The sequence below is a fragment of the Hyperolius riggenbachi genome, chromosome 10 (assembly GCF_040937935.1).
Source record: "Hyperolius riggenbachi isolate aHypRig1 chromosome 10, aHypRig1.pri, whole genome shotgun sequence".
NCBI classification, from domain to species: domain Eukaryota; kingdom Metazoa; phylum Chordata; class Amphibia; order Anura; family Hyperoliidae; genus Hyperolius; species Hyperolius riggenbachi.
In genome coordinates this window covers 272,560,659-272,578,363 of record NC_090655.1, presented here as the reverse complement: position 1 = coordinate 272,578,363, position 17,705 = coordinate 272,560,659, and the positions used below count along the sequence as shown (strand labels likewise).

The 17,705-nt window shown below is 46.3% G+C and overlaps 1 pseudogene; it reads right to left on the bottom strand.

The window, feature by feature from the left end:
- Positions 1-17,705, bottom strand: part of LOC137537205 (uncharacterized) — a 125,316-nt pseudogene that overhangs the window by 15,754 nt on the left and 91,857 nt on the right.

Genomic DNA, 17,705 nt, shown 5'->3' with positions numbered 1-17,705 from the left:
CTTTTTGCGTGTCTCCACAGGTATTTTTGCCCATTCATCTTTAGCAATGAGCTCCAAATCTTTCATGCTGCAGGTTCTTCTTGCCATCACCCTGATCTTTAGCGCTTTCCACAGATTCTCAATTTGATTCAAATCAGGACTCTGGCTGGGTCACTCCAAAGCGTTAATGTTGTTGTCTGCTAACCATTACTTGACCACTTTTGCTGTGTGTTTTGGGTTATTGTCATGCTAAAATGTCCACTGATGGCCAAGGCCAAGTTTATCTGCAGACTGCCTGATGTTATCGTTGAGAATCCTCATGTATTGCTCTTTTTCCATGGTGCCGTTTACTGTGATTCGGTTCCATGGTCCATTGGCTGAAAAACACCCCCAAAGCATTAGGTTCCCACCACCATGTTTGACAGAAGGGATGGTGTTCTTTGGGTTGAAGGCTTCTCCTTTTTTACGCCAAATGAAGGAAACATCATTGTGACAAACAATTCAATTTTTGTTTCATTGGACTATAACACAGAAGACCAGAAGACTTCTTCTTTGTCCAGATGAGCATTTGCAAATGCAAAGTGAGTTTTTGTGTGCCTTATCTGGAGAAGTGGCATCCTACTTGGTCTGCATCCGTGGAACCCAGCAGTGTGCAGTGTCCGTTGGATTATCTGCCTTGAGACATTGCCACCAGCAGAGCCCAGATTCACCAGGATGACATTGGTGGTGATCCTTGGATTCTTTTTCACCTCTCTCACTATCCTCCTGGCCAGCACAGGTGTCCCTTTTGGCTTCCGACCACGTCCTCTGAGATTTTCCACAATGCAGAACATCCTGTATTTTTAATAACACTTTTCACTGCAGCCACTGGAACTTGAAAACATTTAGAAATTGCCTTGTAGCCCTTTCCTGACTTGTGAGCAGCCACAATGCGCAGCCGCATGTCCTCACTGAGCTCTTGTCTTAGCCGTGACTGTCCACAAACCAACAGCAGAGAACTGTTGTTTTTCACCTGTTGAGTTGATTAAAACAGCTGTTCCCAATTAATCAGGGTAATTAGGATGCTTTAGAACAGCTTGGACTATTTGGAATGGTATAGAACTTTGGATTTTCCCACAGACTGTGACAATTTGTGAAGGGTATGAATACTTTTGGACTAGACACTTTTTGCTCAAATGTAAATAAAAGCTGAGAAAAGTTTTTTTCCCCCCACAACAATGCCTCTTGTGCATTGTCTTATCTTTTGGGAGACACCTATGTAATTTCTTGTAAAAAAAATGACTTGCTGGTTGAATAAAAGTAAATTTAAGTCAGAATTTGCCAGGGGTATGAATAATTACAGGCAGCACTGTAAATATATAATAATAATATGGTAGAACATTAGACTATGACTATGGTAGGAATAGATTGAGCTCCTCTGAGGACAGTCAGTCACATGCAGGGGTAGGCTGACCATTCAGGCACTCGGGCATGGACTGAGGGCCCGTGGTCAGTACGGGGCCTGCCCTGTGTAGCAGGAGGGGTGGCAGCACAGTGAAGGGGGAGCGGTGGGGAAGGGGGGCCATCGCCCCCCCCCCTCCCTCACCAGGTGCTCCCCCTTCCTCGCTCCCCCCTCCAGAATTAAGCTTTGTGGCAGGCTGGCTGGCAGCGGGCGGGCACTTACCTCTGCCCCGTTCCAAGTGCTGGAGGTAGCTCTGCATGCCGCTAGTCTGGTCTACTCGTAGACCAGAGCAGCGGCATGCAGAGCTCCCTCTCGCACCTGAACAAGCAGCGGTAAGTCATTCCCTGCCCTCTGTTTGTTCCCCGCTGCACCTATAGACCTGGCTACCTACACTAGGAACAATAGACCTCGTTACTTCCATTGGGGATATCTATAGACCTGGTTACCTATTCTGGGGGCACCTATTTTGGGGGAACTGCTGCCAGATTAACTGTATTTTTGGGTAACCACTGATGCCAGATTAAATGTATTTTGGGGAACAGCTGCCCAATTATGTGTATGTGGGGGAACCGCGGTTCGAACCTCTGCCAGATTGTGTATGTTGTGGGGAACCGCTGCTTCCAGATTATGTGTGTTTTGGGGGAACCATTGCTGCCAGATTACATGTACTATATTTTGGGTGATACGCTGCCAGATTACATGTATTTTGGGGAACCGCTGCCAAATTATATTTATGTTGGGGGAACCGCTGCTGCCAGATTACGTCTATTTTGGGGGACCACTGCCATATTATCTGTATTTTGGAGGAAACTCTGCCAAATTACGTGTATTTTTGGTGAAATGCAGTCAGTTTACATGTATTTTGGGGGGAAACACTATGGCAGACTCAAACTTCCCCATCAGACCTTTACACCACTGCTAAGGTCAGGTATATTTGGCCCCACACATGACCACACCCACGTTCTATTGCGTGATTACTCCCATTTTTTGGCAGCGCAGGGGTTCTTGTCAGTAAAACATATCCTTTGGCAGTAAATTTATATATCTTTTTCAGTAAAAAATAATGTAAAAGGTTGGCAACACTGGTACGGGGAACTATAATCTCCTATTGTCAGTCCACCCCTGGTCACATGACTATGTACTCTGTAAAGTGCTGCAGATGATGTCAGCGCTATATAAATACATAATGTGGCCCCTGTGGTGTTTGGCTCTCCCAAATAAGGAATGCAATGCAGAGTATTGTGCGCGTGGAAGCCGTGCTGATAGCTTACCTCATCCGCTGTGCAGCATTTTCCGACCTCCTGTTTGCTCAGCTCTCCTCCTAGCATATGGCGCCTCCTCCTGCATCACGTGATTTCATGCGTGCAGGAAAAGGTGCCAGCACTAGGGGGAGAGCTGAGCAAACAGGATGTAGACAACACTGGACTCCAGGCGTGGGTAAGATCAGCACGGCTTTCACACGTGCAATACTCTGCAAGCTGGGGGAGCCGAGCACAGCGGACACGGGTGGCTGCACAGGGCTCTGGGTGTCACCTCCCCAACATGAAGACACCCGGGGCGGGTCCTGCTGCTTAGTGGTAGAACCAATCACTTGTGGGTGGTGGGGCCATGCAGAGTGTTGTAGGAAAGCATAATAAGCTGGTTTATAGCTACCTGTGCACTATACTCACAGTGTGCTGCAGTCCTGTCCTCCCTCTGCCTCCTCTCCAGCTGGCCTTCTCTCCTCACACCCCCCTCCCACCAGTGTTGCCAACCGCCCGTAAATTTACGGGCAGCCCGTAATTTTTTATACAAATTAAGCTGCCCGTGAATTCCGTAAGGAATTCAGCAGCGTCCGTAAAAGGGCGGCCTACTGGCCGCCTGCCCTGTTTCAGGAGGACAGCGGCGCAGTGGAGGAAGAGCTGTGGGCAGCGGTGGAGAAGGGGGGCAATCCCCCCCCCCCTTCTCTCACCTTAGTGCTCTTCCTCCCTCGCTCACTGTCCCCCTTCTGATCTAAGTGCAGAGTGGCGCTTGGCAGCGGGCGGGACTTACCTTCCGTCTCGCTCCTGCGCCGGAAGTTCTGCTGCTCTGGTCTGGACCAGACCAGAGTAGCGGCAGATCATCCCGCGCCGGCGACGAGAGAAGACGCAGTCACGCAGGTAAGTTCCGCTCACTGCCGCCTGCCACTGCCAGCCACTCAATCACTTAGTTCAGGAGGGGAGAGCGAGCTGCTCCCCTCCTGCTTTAGGGGGTCACCTGGCTACCCATGGGCACATAAACATCTGGCTACATCTACTGGGCACATATACATCTGGCTTCATCTACTGGGCACATATACATCTGGCTATATCTACTGGGCACATATAACCCTGGCTACATCTACTGGGCACATATACATCTGGCTATATCTACTGGGCACATATAACCCTGGCTACATCTACTGGGCACATATAACCCTGGCTACATCTACTGGGCACATATAACCCTGGCTACATCTACTGGGCACATATAACCCTGGCTACATCTACTGGGCACATATACCTCTGGCTACATCTACTGGGCACATATAACCCTGGCTACATCTACTGGGCACATATACCTCTGGCTACATCTACTGGGCACATATAACCCTGGCTACATCTACTGGGCACATATACCTCTGGCTACATCTACTGGGCACATATAACCCTGGCTACATCTACTGGGCACATATACCTCTGGCTACATCTACTGGGCACATATAACCCTGGCTACATCTACTGGGCACATATACCTCTGGCTACATCTACTGGGCACATATACCTCTGGCTACATCTACTGGGCACATATAACCCTGGCTACATCTACTGGGCACATATAACCCTGGCTACATCTACTGGGCACATATAACCCTGGCTACATCTACTGGGCACATATAACCCTGGCTACATCTACTGGGCACATATAACCCTGGCTACATCTACTGGGCACATATAACCCTGGCTACATCTACTGGGCACATATAACCCTGGCTACATCTACTGGGCACATATAACCCTGGCTACATCTACTGGGGACATATACATCTGGCTACATCTACTGGGCACATATAACCCTGGCTACATCTACTGGGCACATATAACCCTGGCTACATCTACTGGGCACATATAACCCTGGATACATCTACTGGGCACATATAACCCTGGATACATCTACTGGGCACATATAACCCTGGATACATCTACTGGGCACATATAACCCTGGATACATCTACTGGGCACATATAACCCTGGATACATCTACTGGGCACATATACCTCTGGCTACATCTACTGGGCACATATAACCCTGGATACATCTACTGGGCACATATAACCCTGGATACATCTACTGGGCACATATAACCCTGGATACATCTACTGGGCACATATAACCCTGGATACATCTACTGGGCACATATAACCCTGGATACATCTACTGGGCACATATAACCCTGGATACATCTACTGGGCACATATAACCCTGGATACATCTACTGGGCACATATAACCCTGGATACATCTACTGGGCACATATAACCCTGGATACATCTACTGGGCACATATAACCCTGGATACATCTACTGGGCACATATAACCCTGGATACATCTACTGGGCACATATAACCCTGGATACATCTACTGGGCACATATACCTCTGGCTACATCTACTGGGCACATATAACCCTGGCTACATCTACTGGGCACATATAACCCTGGCTACATCTACTGGGCACATATAACCCTGGCTACATCTACTGGGCACATATAACCCTGGCTACATCTACTGGGCACATATAACCCTGGCTACATCTACTGGGCACATATAACCCTGGCTACATATACTGGGGACATATACCTCTGGCTACATATACTGGGCACATATACCCCTGCCTACATATACTGGGGACATATACCTCTGGCTACATATACTGGGCACATACATACTGGGCTGGCTACATATACTGAGGACACTGGCTGTTTGCCATTATGTGCATTTACTGGTGAAAAGCTGTCTCTTATTATGTGCATTTACTGGTGAAATGCTGTCTCTTATTATGTGCATTTACTGGTGCAAAGCTGTCTCTTATTATGTGCATTTACTGGTGAAAAGCTGTCTCTTATGTTCATTTACTGGTGAAAAGCTGTCTCTCATTACGTGCATTTACTGGTAAAAAGCTGTCTCTCATTACATGCATTCACTGGTGAAAAGCTGTCTGTCATTACACGCATTTACTGGTGAAAGGCGGTCTCTTATGTGCATTTACTGGTGAAAGGCGGTCTCTTATGTGCATTTACTGGTGAAAAGCTGTCTGTCATTACGTGCATTTACTGGTGAAACACTGTCTCTCATTATGTGTATTTACTTGCCATGCCCACTTTAGTTGCCGCAAATTTCCTCGAACATGTTGCCCCCTACCCATTTGACTGCCCCCTCATATGTGCCAGTCTAGAACCGGCCCTGTACCCCTGCCTACATATACTGGGCACATATACCCCTGGCTACCTGTTCTGGGGACATCTCTCCCCCTGGCTACCTGTTCTGGGGACATCTATACCCCTGGCCACCTATTCTGGGGACACCTATAGACCTGGGGCTACCTATTTTTGGGGAACCACTGCTGTCAGATTAAATGTATTTTGGGGAACTGCTGCCAGATTATGTGTATGTTGGGGGAATCGCTGCTGCCAGATTACATCTATTTTTTGGGAACCACTGCCATATTATCTGTATTTTGGAAGAACCTCTGCCAGATTACGTGGATTTTCGGTGAAAAGCTGTAAGATTACATGTATTTTGGGGGAAGGGGGGGAAACACTATGGCAGAGCTCAAACTTCCCTGGCAGACCTTTCACAGCAATATTAAAATCATGTATATTTGGCCCCACCCATGACCACGCCCACATTCTGTTGCGTGGCCACGCCCATTTTTTCTGCGCGGCGCAGGGGGTTTTGTCAGTAAAAAAATCTTTTGTCAGTAAATTTTTAGGTATTTGTCAGTAAAAAATAACATGAAAGGTTGGCAACACTGCCTCCCACTGTTACCATTCCTGTGATGTAACAGCAGTGCTGGTAGTGGTAGATGGATGAGGATATGAGGAGAGGCAGAGACTGAGGCTAATGGGAGCAGAGGACTGGAGCACACTGTGACAGCTAGCTATAAACCAATGTAATCCTTCCTCTTACTGCTCTGCATGGAGGTGGGGGAAGGGAGCAATACTGGAGTGTGGGCATGGCTATACTGGGGAAGAAATGGCATTACTGGGGTGTGGACATTACATACTGGAGGATAATGGCAATGCTGGGGGACACAGGGGGGACATGGCTATACTGGGGGAGAAATGGCATTATTGGGGTGTGGACATTACATACTGGAGGATAATGGCAATGCTGGGGGACATGGCTATACTGGGGGAGAAAGGGCATTACTGGGGTGGGGACATTATATACTGGAGGATAATGGCAATGCTGGGGGACACAGGGGGGGGGGGGCATGGCTATACTGGGGGAGAAATGGCATTACAAGGGTGGGGGACTTTACATACTGGAGGATAATGGCAATGCTGGGGGACACAGGGGGGACATGGATATACTGGGAAAGAAATGGCATTACTGGGGTCTGGGACATTACATACTGGAAGATAATGACACTGGGGCAGTATAGGGGGACATGACAATACTAGGAAAGAAATGGCATTACTGGGGTAATGTGGTGATCAGAGACCTCTCTCTTCTTCCTCATTGTTCCCCTAGTGCTGGCTTCTGCTGATCGTGTCTTCAGTAGAAGCCGAGCACTAGGGGAACAGTGAGGAGGAAGAGAGGCCTGTGCTTGCTGCTGGAATCCATGGATCAGGTGAGCCGCTACTAGTATTTATGCAAAGAGTGGAGGATGTGGGTGGGAGCGAAGGACGGGGGTGAGCAGAGGACACGGGGGCTAATTACAGTGGTGTGAAAAACTATTTGCCCCCTTCCTGATTTCTTATTCTTTTGCATGTTTGTCACACTTAAATGTTTCTGCTCATCAAAAAACGTTAACTATTAGTCAAAGATAACATAATTGAACACAAAATGCAGTTTTAAATGATGGTTTTTATTATTTAGTGAGAAAAAAAAACTCCAAAAGTAATTGCCCCCCTTGTTAAAGAATAACTTAACTATGGTTTATCACACCTGAGTTCAATTTCTGTAGTCACCCCCAGGCCTGATTACTGCCACACCTGTTTCAATCAAGAAATCACTTAAATAGAAGCTATCTGACACAGAGAAGTAGACCAAAAGCACCTCAAAAGCTAGACATCATGCCAAGATCCAAAGAAATTCAGGAACAAATGAGAACAAAAGTAATTGAGATCTATCAGTCTGGTAAAGGGTATAAAGCCATTTCTAAAGCTTTGGGACTCCAGCGAACCACAGTGAGAGCCATTATCCACAAATGGCAAAAACATGGAACAGTGATGAACCTTCCCAGGAGTGGCTGGCTGACCAAAATTACCCCAAGAGCGCAGAGAAAACTCATCCGAGAGGCCACAAAAGACCCCAGGACAACATCTAAAGAACTGCAGGCCTCACTTGCCTCAATTAAGGTCAGTGTTCACGACTCCACCATAAGAAAGAGACTGGGCAAAAACGGCCTGCATGGCAGATATCCAAGGCGCAAACCACTTTTAAGCAAAAAGAACATTAAGGCTCGTCTCAATTTTGCTAAAAAAACATCTCAATGATTGCCAAGGCTTTTGGGAAAATACCTTGTGGACCGACGAGACAAAAGTTGAACTTTTTGGAAGGTGCGTGTCCCGTTACATCTGGCGTAGAAGTAACACAGCATTTCAGCAAAAGAACATCATACCAACAGTAAAATATGGTGGCGGTAGTGTGATGGTCTGGGGTTGTTTTGCTGCTTCAGGACCTGGAAGGCTTGCTGTGATAGATGGAACCATGAATTCTACTGTCTATCAAAAAATCCTGAAGGAGAATGTCCGGCCATCTGTTCGTCAACTCAAGCTGAAGCGATCTTGGGTGCTGCAGCAGGACAATGACCCAAAACACACCAGCAAATCCACCACTGAATGGCTGAAGAAAAACAAAATGAAGACTTTGGAGTGGCCTAGTCAAAGTCCTGACCTGAATCCTATTGAGATGTGGTAGCATGACCTTAAAAAGGCGGTTCATGCTAGAAAACCCTCAAATAAAGCTGAATTACAACAATTCTGCAAAGATTTGTGGGACAAAATTCCTCCAGAGCGCTGTAAAAGACTCGTTGCAAGTTATCGCAAACGCTTGATTGCAGTTATTGCTGCTAAGGGTGGCCCAACCAGTTATTAGGTTCAGGGGGCAATTTCTTTTTCACACAGGGCCATGTAGGTTTTGAGTTTTTTTTCTCACTAAATAATAAAAACCATCATTTAAAACTGCATTTTGTGTTCAATTATGTTATCTTTGACTAATAGTTAACTTTTTTTGATGAGCAGAAACATTTAAAGGATACCACAACTGACATGTGACATGTTGAGATAGACATGTGTATGTACAGTGCCTAGCACACAAATACCTATGCTGTGTTCCTTTTTTTCTTTCTGTGCCTTAAAGAGTTAAATATCAGGTATGTAAGTGGCTGACTCAGTCCTGACTCAGACAGGAAGTGACTACAGTGTGACCCTCCCTGATAAGAAATTCCACCTATAAAATACTTTGCTAGCAGAAAATGGCTTCTGAGAGCAAGAAAGAAATAAAAAGAGGAATTTCTTATCAGTGAGGGTCACACTGTAGGTTACTTCCTGTCTGAGTCAGGACTGAGTCAGCCACTTACATACCTGATATTTAAAGGGGCACTACAGCGAAAAACTGTAAAATGTAAAATATGTGCAAACATATACAAATATGAAGTACATTTTTTCCGGAGTAAAATGAGTCATAAATTACTTATCTCCAATGTTGCTGTCACTTACAGCAGGTAGTAGAAATCTGACAGAAGTGACAGGTTTTGGACTAGTCCATCTCTTTATAGGGATTTCTCAGGTATATATTTATTTTCAAAAGCACTTAGTGAATGACAGTTGCTCTGTCCAACTGCCAAAAAACTGTGAAGCGAGCAGGACAGCTGGCCAGCATTATTGTTTAAATCCTTTTTTGGTAATATCTTTATAAAGAATAAAAGCCTTGCTGAGAATCCCCTATGAAGAGATGGACTAGTCCAAAACCTGTCGCTTCTGTCAGATTTCTACCGCCTACTGTAAGTGACAGCAACATAGGAGAAAAGTAATTTATGGCTCATTTTACTCTGGAAAAAAATGTACTTCTTATTTGTATATGTTTGCACATATTTTAAATTTGACAGTTTTTCGCTGTAGTGCCCCTTTAACTCTTTCAGAGAGAGAAAGAAAAAAAAGGAACACAGCATAGTTATTTGTGTGCTAGGCACTGTACATACACATGTCTATCTCATTATGTCACATTTCAGTTGTGGTATCCTTTAAGTGTGACAAACATGCAAAAGAATAAGAAATCAGGAAGGGGGCAAATAGTTTTTCACACCACTGTATACTAGAGGAACCTTTACCTAGCTATCTATATGGGGCAGCTATACTGGGGGCACATTTACCTAGCTAACAATACTGAGTGCACCTTTACCGTGCCATTTATATGGTGGCAGCTATACCTGGCTAGCTATACTGGGGGCACCTTTATCTAAATATCTATAAGGGGGCAGCTATACCTGGCTAGCTATACTGGGGGCACCTTTACCTAGCTATCTCTGTGGGGCAGCTATACCTGGCTAGCTATACTGGGGGTGCCTTTATCTAGATATCTATATGGGGGCTGCTCTACCTGGCTAGCTATACTGGGGGCACCTTTATCTAGCTATCTATATGGGGGCAGCTATACCTGGCTAGCTATACTGGGGGCACCTTTATCTAGCTATCTATATGGGGGCAGTTATACCTGGCTAGCTATACTGGTGGCGCCTTTACCTAGCTATCTATATGAAGTCAGCTATACCTAGCTAGCTATACTGGGTGCACCTTTACCTAGGTATCTCTGTGGGGGCAGCTATACCTGGCTAGCTATACTGGAGGCACATTTACCTTTCATTTGCTAATATATATAACAACAATCACATAATTACCTCCTCCAGCCGTGTATCCTCTCCACTTCGTGTATCCTCTCCACTTCCTGCTGTGATACATGACTTCCTGACTGTGTTACATCACTTCCTGTGTGTAAGGTTGCCATCTTGTGGTGAATAGACAAACTGCAGCCTCTGTTTGTGGACTCTCCTGCACTCAGCAATCTACAGTATTATTATTATTATTATTATTATTATTATTATTATTATTATTATTATTATTATTATTTTCTGTTGCTACACAACAGCCTCATCTACAGACGTATCACATGTAGTAATAACAGGAATAATGAATAAAAAAATTCTGACAATTAATTAATAATCATTTTAGTCCCCAGACAGTTGCAGAAGATGTAGAGCTGCCATAGGGATGTGTTGCCATGGTTACAGGAAGTGTCAATTTCTTGCAGCAGACAGGGAGGAAGAGGCAAAATTACAGGAGAAATATTTTGGAGTGGGATGTGTATTTTAAATATGATGAAGAGTGAGAGGGCGGGGAGAGGTGGAGATTGACTGGAGAGGAGGCGGAGCCACTGCGCACAGCTCTGCCGCTTCCAGGAAGGAAAATTCTGTGATCGCCGAATCTATTTAGGGCATTTCTGGGGACATGACACTCGCTCTGCTGTGGGGATTCGGCAAAACAACTTGGATTTTAATGCTGAAGATGGATGCACAATAGAAAGAGGTAAAAAAAATCTGCTTCAGACTCTCTGTAACACTGATTCCCATTTGCCATGCTAGGAGATTTTGCTATTAGGGATGGCAAAACATGTTCCCTGACAAATGGCTGCCGACGAATGTGCACTACTAGATTTCAAAAAGGTGGAGGGCGCTTGTGTGAGCTCAATTAAGGAAACCCTATTTCACCCGCAGCTAACCAGCTAAATGTGGGAACCCACTCTCCCACATAAAAGGAATTAGAATATTATGAACAAGATTGCACTACTAGCGTGCTGGCAGGAAGCGCAACCAATGCGGGCCGTTTACCCCGCCATATACTTTCCCATAGTGCCAGGTGGGACAGGATGGTCAGTCTGACATGATCACCACCCGCACCCGAGCCTCTCGCCCTCCCCCATCCCTATAAAAGACCCAATGCCAGCATCAATTTTCATTCTGTATTAGTCAGTATAGTGAGAGGAGATGCTGCTGCAGATAAAGGTACAGTGAGAGGTAATGCTGTATTATAATATAGTGCTGTGTCATCTCTCCAGACCCTCACCCACCCTTCTACACTCATGTCACCTCTGCTGACCCACACCCACCCTTCTACTGTCCATGTCACCTCTCCTGACCCTCACCCAGCCTTCTACCCCCATGTCACCTCTCCTGACCCTTACCCACCCTTTTACTGTCCATATCATCTCTCCTGTCTCTCACCCACCCTTCTACTGTCCATATCATCTCTCCTAACCCTCATCCACCCTTCTACTGTCCATGTCACCTCTCCTCACCCTCACCCACCCTTCTACTGTCCATGTCACCTCTCCTGACCCTCATCCACCCTTCTACTGTCCATGTCACCTCTCCTGACCCTCACTTACCTTTCTACTATCCATGTCACCTCTCCTGACCCTCATCCACCCTTCTACTGTCCATGTCACCTCTCCTGACCCTCACTTACCCTTCTACCCCCATGTCACCTCACCTGACCCTCACCCACCCTTCTACTGTCCATATCACCTCTCCTGACCCTCACCCACCCTTTTACCCCATATCACCTCTACTGACCCTCACTCACCCCTTCTAGCCCCATGTCACCTCTCCTGACCCTCACCCACCCTTCATCTGTCCATGTCACCTCTCCTGACCCTCACCCACCCTTCATCTGTCCATGTCACCTCTCCTGACCCTCACCCACCCTTCATCTGTCCATGTAACCTCTCCTGACCCTCACCCACCCTTCTACCCCCATGTCACCTCTCCTGACCCTCACCCACCCTTCTACTGTCCATGTCACCTCTCCTGACCCTCACCCACCCTTTTACCCCATATCACCTCTCCTGACCCTCACTCAACCCTTCTACTGTCCATGTCACATCTCCTGACCCTCATCCATCCTTCATCTGTCCATGTCACCTCTCCTGACCCTCACCCACCCTTCATCTGTCCATGTCACCTCTCCTGACCCTCACCAACACTTTTACCCTATGTCATCTCTAGGGATGAGATCCGGATGAAATCCAAATGAGTTTCATTTGGATTTCATCCAGATATTTAGTGCAGCTGAGTGGGAGGGTTAAACTTACCCAGAAGCCATCTTCTTTAACCCGTCCCACGTCGCGTCCCACGCTGCATTCCAATTCGAGGTCACGTGACTACCACTGCGTCTGAGTAGAAGGAGAAAGCGTAGTAGTCACGTGACGCAGCTTGGGATGCAGCGTGGGATGGGTTAAAGAAGATGGAAGACGGCTTTTGGGTAAGTTTAACCCCACCTCACCCACCCGCTCAGCTGCACTAATGATCGGATGAATCCATTCACTTCTATGAGAAATCAACCAGAAAAATGACCAAAAATAAGATTACACATAACAGAAATACAGAAAATGGTATGTTGTGTACCTAGCATAAGTGTGTGAAGAATTCAAGTCAACCTCCAGACTAAAAATGTACTCAGCAGCACTGAAAAGGCTTGGTGTTTCTTTAACAGTTTCACAGCATTAGAACTTTGTTTTTCTTACCCAAGCCTCATTTTTAGCTGTACAGAAGAAAACTGCCCGGGCATTTTGCCCCTGATGCTGTGCAAAGCATGATGGGATTTCTGATGTTGTTGTTCTTGTTCTGCTGTTTTGGTGCAATTTTTTTATTTTATTTTGAATTTAAGATTTGAAGCCTAGTGTGCGCAGCTGAGAGGGGTGATCAGGACACAGGACAGTTGGAATTGTCTCATGCTCACTGTCACCTCCTTTCAACCAAAAAGATGGCTGCCCCCATGAAATCACAAACATTTGCTTGATCTTTTAAAACGGTGGGTAAGAGATTATATTACCTATTTTAATTAACATAACTAATGCAACTTAATGACAGTATGCTTGTTTAGGCTGAAGTTCCGCTTTAACTGACTTTTCTATTTTAAGGCTGCCATACACTGGTCGATTGCCACCAGATCGACCAGCAGATAGATCCCTCTGTGATCGAATCGGATCAGAGAGGGATCGTATGGCTGCCTTCACTGCAAATAGATTTTGAATCGATTTCACTATGAAACTGATTCACAATCTGTGGAGCAACGTTTGCACAACGGTTTCACAGCTGTATATTGGCGGGAAATCGTGTAAGTGTACAGGACCCTTTATATAGATTGAGAACAACTTCATACAGATAATGGTAACTGGGACCAGGCTTGGGATTTTCCCCTGAACCAATCAGAAATCTGAAATACATTGTCCTTTCAGTAATCATTAGGGGGATTAGAGATGTGACACTAGAGAAGTTTGCCCGGTGAATAGGTCGCGGTGAACAAGGGGTGTTCGCATTCGCATCGGCAGGTGAACATTTGGCGTGTTCGACCAGCCCCTATACATTATAATGGAGCCAAATATTGACCCCTAACCCCAGAGTCAGCAGACACATGGCAGCCAATCAGCTATCCCTCCCACCTGGACTCCCCCCCCACCTATCAGAAAGCCAGTACAGCAGCTATTTCGCAGTCTGTGTTTGGCTTCTGTGCTAGACAGATCAGGGAGAGTGTGCTGCTGATAGGGAGAGTGTTAGGTAAGTCTGTGTTCTGTGTCCTCAGTGCAGATTCTTGCTGCTGCCACATTGTCCCGAACAGCTAAGCACTTCTTATGGCTGGCACATTGTTTTTCTTGCTATTGTATTGCTGTTCTATGTCCAGTGCAGAAGTTAGCTGGTGGAGACAGGTCTGCTGGTCCTAGAAGTGCACCGGACATAACCCAATAATCCTTCAACACCACTAATGGCATCTAGTATCCACTACTAACCCCTGTATAAGGCGTCAGCACAGAATCCACAATCATCTGCACTCTCACGGACGTATGCACAAGCACAGCAGCCACTACACACCACTACAAAAAGATTGTCACCAAGAGGACTAATATTTATGTCCTGGAGGTGTCAACTAGCAAAAACAATGAGTTGCTCACCTGACGGTATCACTGAAGCTCTTTGTGGTTGTTTGCGGTGCGTTAAACGCAGTATTTCATCTGTCAGTGTGAACCGGGCCCAACCCTCACACTACCTTATTGCTGTGTATGCACTCCAGAAATTTTAAAGCACTTAATTCCACAAATTTAGGAATGTACTGTGATTTCTGCTCTTTAGAGATTAAAACACAACTCTGCATCAACTACATAATTTTTGGTGGGACTTTTGCCATGGACCCTCCTCCAGCATGCCACAGTCCAGGTGTTAGGCCTCTTGAAACAACTTTTCCATCACTTTTGTGGCCAGAAAAAGTCCCTATAGGTTTTAAAATTTGCTTGCCCATTGAAGTCTATGGCAGTTCCCCAGATTCACCTGTTTGCGAACTTTTGTGGAAATTTGCGTTTGAAGTTCACAAACTGAAAATATGATCTTCGCTACATCACTGTGTGACACCTAAGCAGACAAATCTCTCTCCATAGCAGGAGGCATGTGAGGGGGTTTCTCATGGGATTGGGGCTGTCTATGGCCATTATGCTTCATGTATTCCAGTTACTCGGGAGGTTCTGACCTAATTCTGCTATAATCTCTGTATCTGATGAATGTGAGTCACCCAACACCAGTAACAGATCATCTGCATAATATGAGATTCTATCTGATAAACCTGCTACTACTAAGCCTTTCTCCAGTGGTTGGGGTGTAAGTCTAATGCCAGGGGTGCCATGGCTGGAGCCAATAATAGGGGTGAGAGGGCACCTCTATCTATTCCCCGCACAGGAGGCGCCTCTGTCCCCAGCACCTCCATGTCCACATTCCCATACACCCCCCATATATTATTCATGGTCCTTGTGGAGATATATTGGGGTGCTTATGATGTTAGGTATACATATTGACATATTCTATCATTTTTATGTCTGCTGTGTATCTTTCAGAGGTGGATGTCAGCCAGCATGGCTTGAAGGTATTGGCAACTAGCTTCCTGGAATTCCGTATAAAATGTAAAGTACCTATCATTGTCTGCTTCTAATTAGGAAGTCCCCAGCGCGCACTCCGCGTTTTCGTATTTGGGTCAGCTTTGCGCTTAGGCCAAATACGGGAACGCCACGCACCCACACACAAACACAGTTGCAATCTTACACTGTCGTGAAGCAAAGACCCACTAACAAGTCGTTCCGAACGATACTGTTAGCCACTCTGCTGTCGCTGCTCGCACTGGCGTTGTTCGGACGTCAGCTGCGCGCTTAGGCCAACGTATGACAAACGCCCCCACACACAATGCAATTACAATTTCATACGGTAGTGTTGCTCAAGCGTACAATTAGGCATGAACTTATACACGGTTACACTTCAGTCTCTTCTAGGCTATGAGTGTTAGTTTAGTACGGCAGAAGTCAAACTTATTAAATAATAATTTAATATTCTAGAAAAACATAGAACAATGCAGAACTTAATATATACAAAAAGATTACAAAAAACAAAGTAAAAATAGTTACAAGATAAAAGTTACAAAGATAACACACACGGATATTTGCGTAAAAATAAACGGGGGAAAAAAGAACGTTACCAGCTTAGGTTAGAACGTTGTTTGACGGGAGGACGCCGTTTTGACCAGGAGTCGCGATCCTCCCTAGCTATTCGCTACCTCCAAGAGAAGACGGTCACTAGGCATTTGCCTCTGCTTTTTATACTCTGAGCTACGCCTGTAGGCTGCAACTTCCTTGGGGAGGGGAATTAGATTTAATAACATCCTCAGACATAATTTGATTTCCCAGAGATCTGACATCCACAGGTGAACAGTGTTCTATAGCACACACACAACAAAAGACTTCGTTAACCTCCAATCTCCCCAGGTTACAGGTGACAATTGATTAAGGCTTTCACATTGCAGCAGGATGTCCTGTGTGATTGGCTTCAAAGTCTACTGCAGCCGGTCCAGGTGACAATTGCTCCCAAACACAATACCCCTCTGAGACATTATTCAGACAACATGGTCTGACCACCTGTATAAGCTTCACAGCAACTGTCTAATTAAGGGTTTCCTAATTAGAAGCAGACAATGATAGGTACTTTACATTTTATACGGAATTCCAGGAAGCTAGTTGCCAATACCTTCAAGCCATGCTGGCTGACATCCACCTCTGAAAGATACACAGCAGACATAAAAATGATAGAATATGTCAATATGTATACCTAACATCATAAGCACCCCAATATATCTCCACACCTCCGCCGTTAACTTGGTGCAAGGCAGATGATCTTCCCAGATTATCCTGCCAGCACCTACATTGTTGGTTCTGCTCGACGGGACAGTCCATCAGCATTCCCATGATTGCTCCCCTTCCAGATGGCACTGGCAGGTGGTTCTAACGAATCATCCTGCCAAAGCCTACATTGACGGCCTGGCCGGGTGGGGTAACCCTTTAGCATCCTCAGGAGGGTTCCCCACCTGTCAGTTAGCTCCAAGCTACACGAATGGAAAGCTAGGTCAGGTTGCTGCAATGTGTCGTTGCCCGTGGCAACCTGACGTAACCACCCAGGGGAATGTGAGTCAGTGACAACCGTGAATTGGCGACCATAGAGACAGGGCTGCAGCTGGGGAAGGGTCCCAACCGTCGCTACACGCACTTCCTCTATAGTGGCAGGAGCTATCTCTCGGTCCCTTTGGAGAACGATTATCTGCCGGTCTGCCTCCTCCACTTCGGACAGCTCAGAGGGAATAACTTCCCAGGACCCTCTCAGCCTGCCCCTCCCAGCTGGTGACCTGCTGGCTAGCCCCCTGAGCTCTTCCAGGCTGCTGTCAAATCGAACAGCCCCAGAGAGCTCAGTGCTGCCTGTCACACATTCCAGGAAGGCTGCAGACGGAGAGGCTCCTGGGCCCTCCGGGCCAGGTTCGGGATTGGATGTGGCTGACCCAGCAACATTTGCCACTTCGGTGGACAGTCCCTGTGCTGTAGACCCGCTAGCGCTGCGGGTTACCACTGCAGCGGAGGGAGCGTCCACATTACACATATAAACCACATCACCTTTGGTCTGGAAACCATCTGAAGGGGAAGGATCTGGC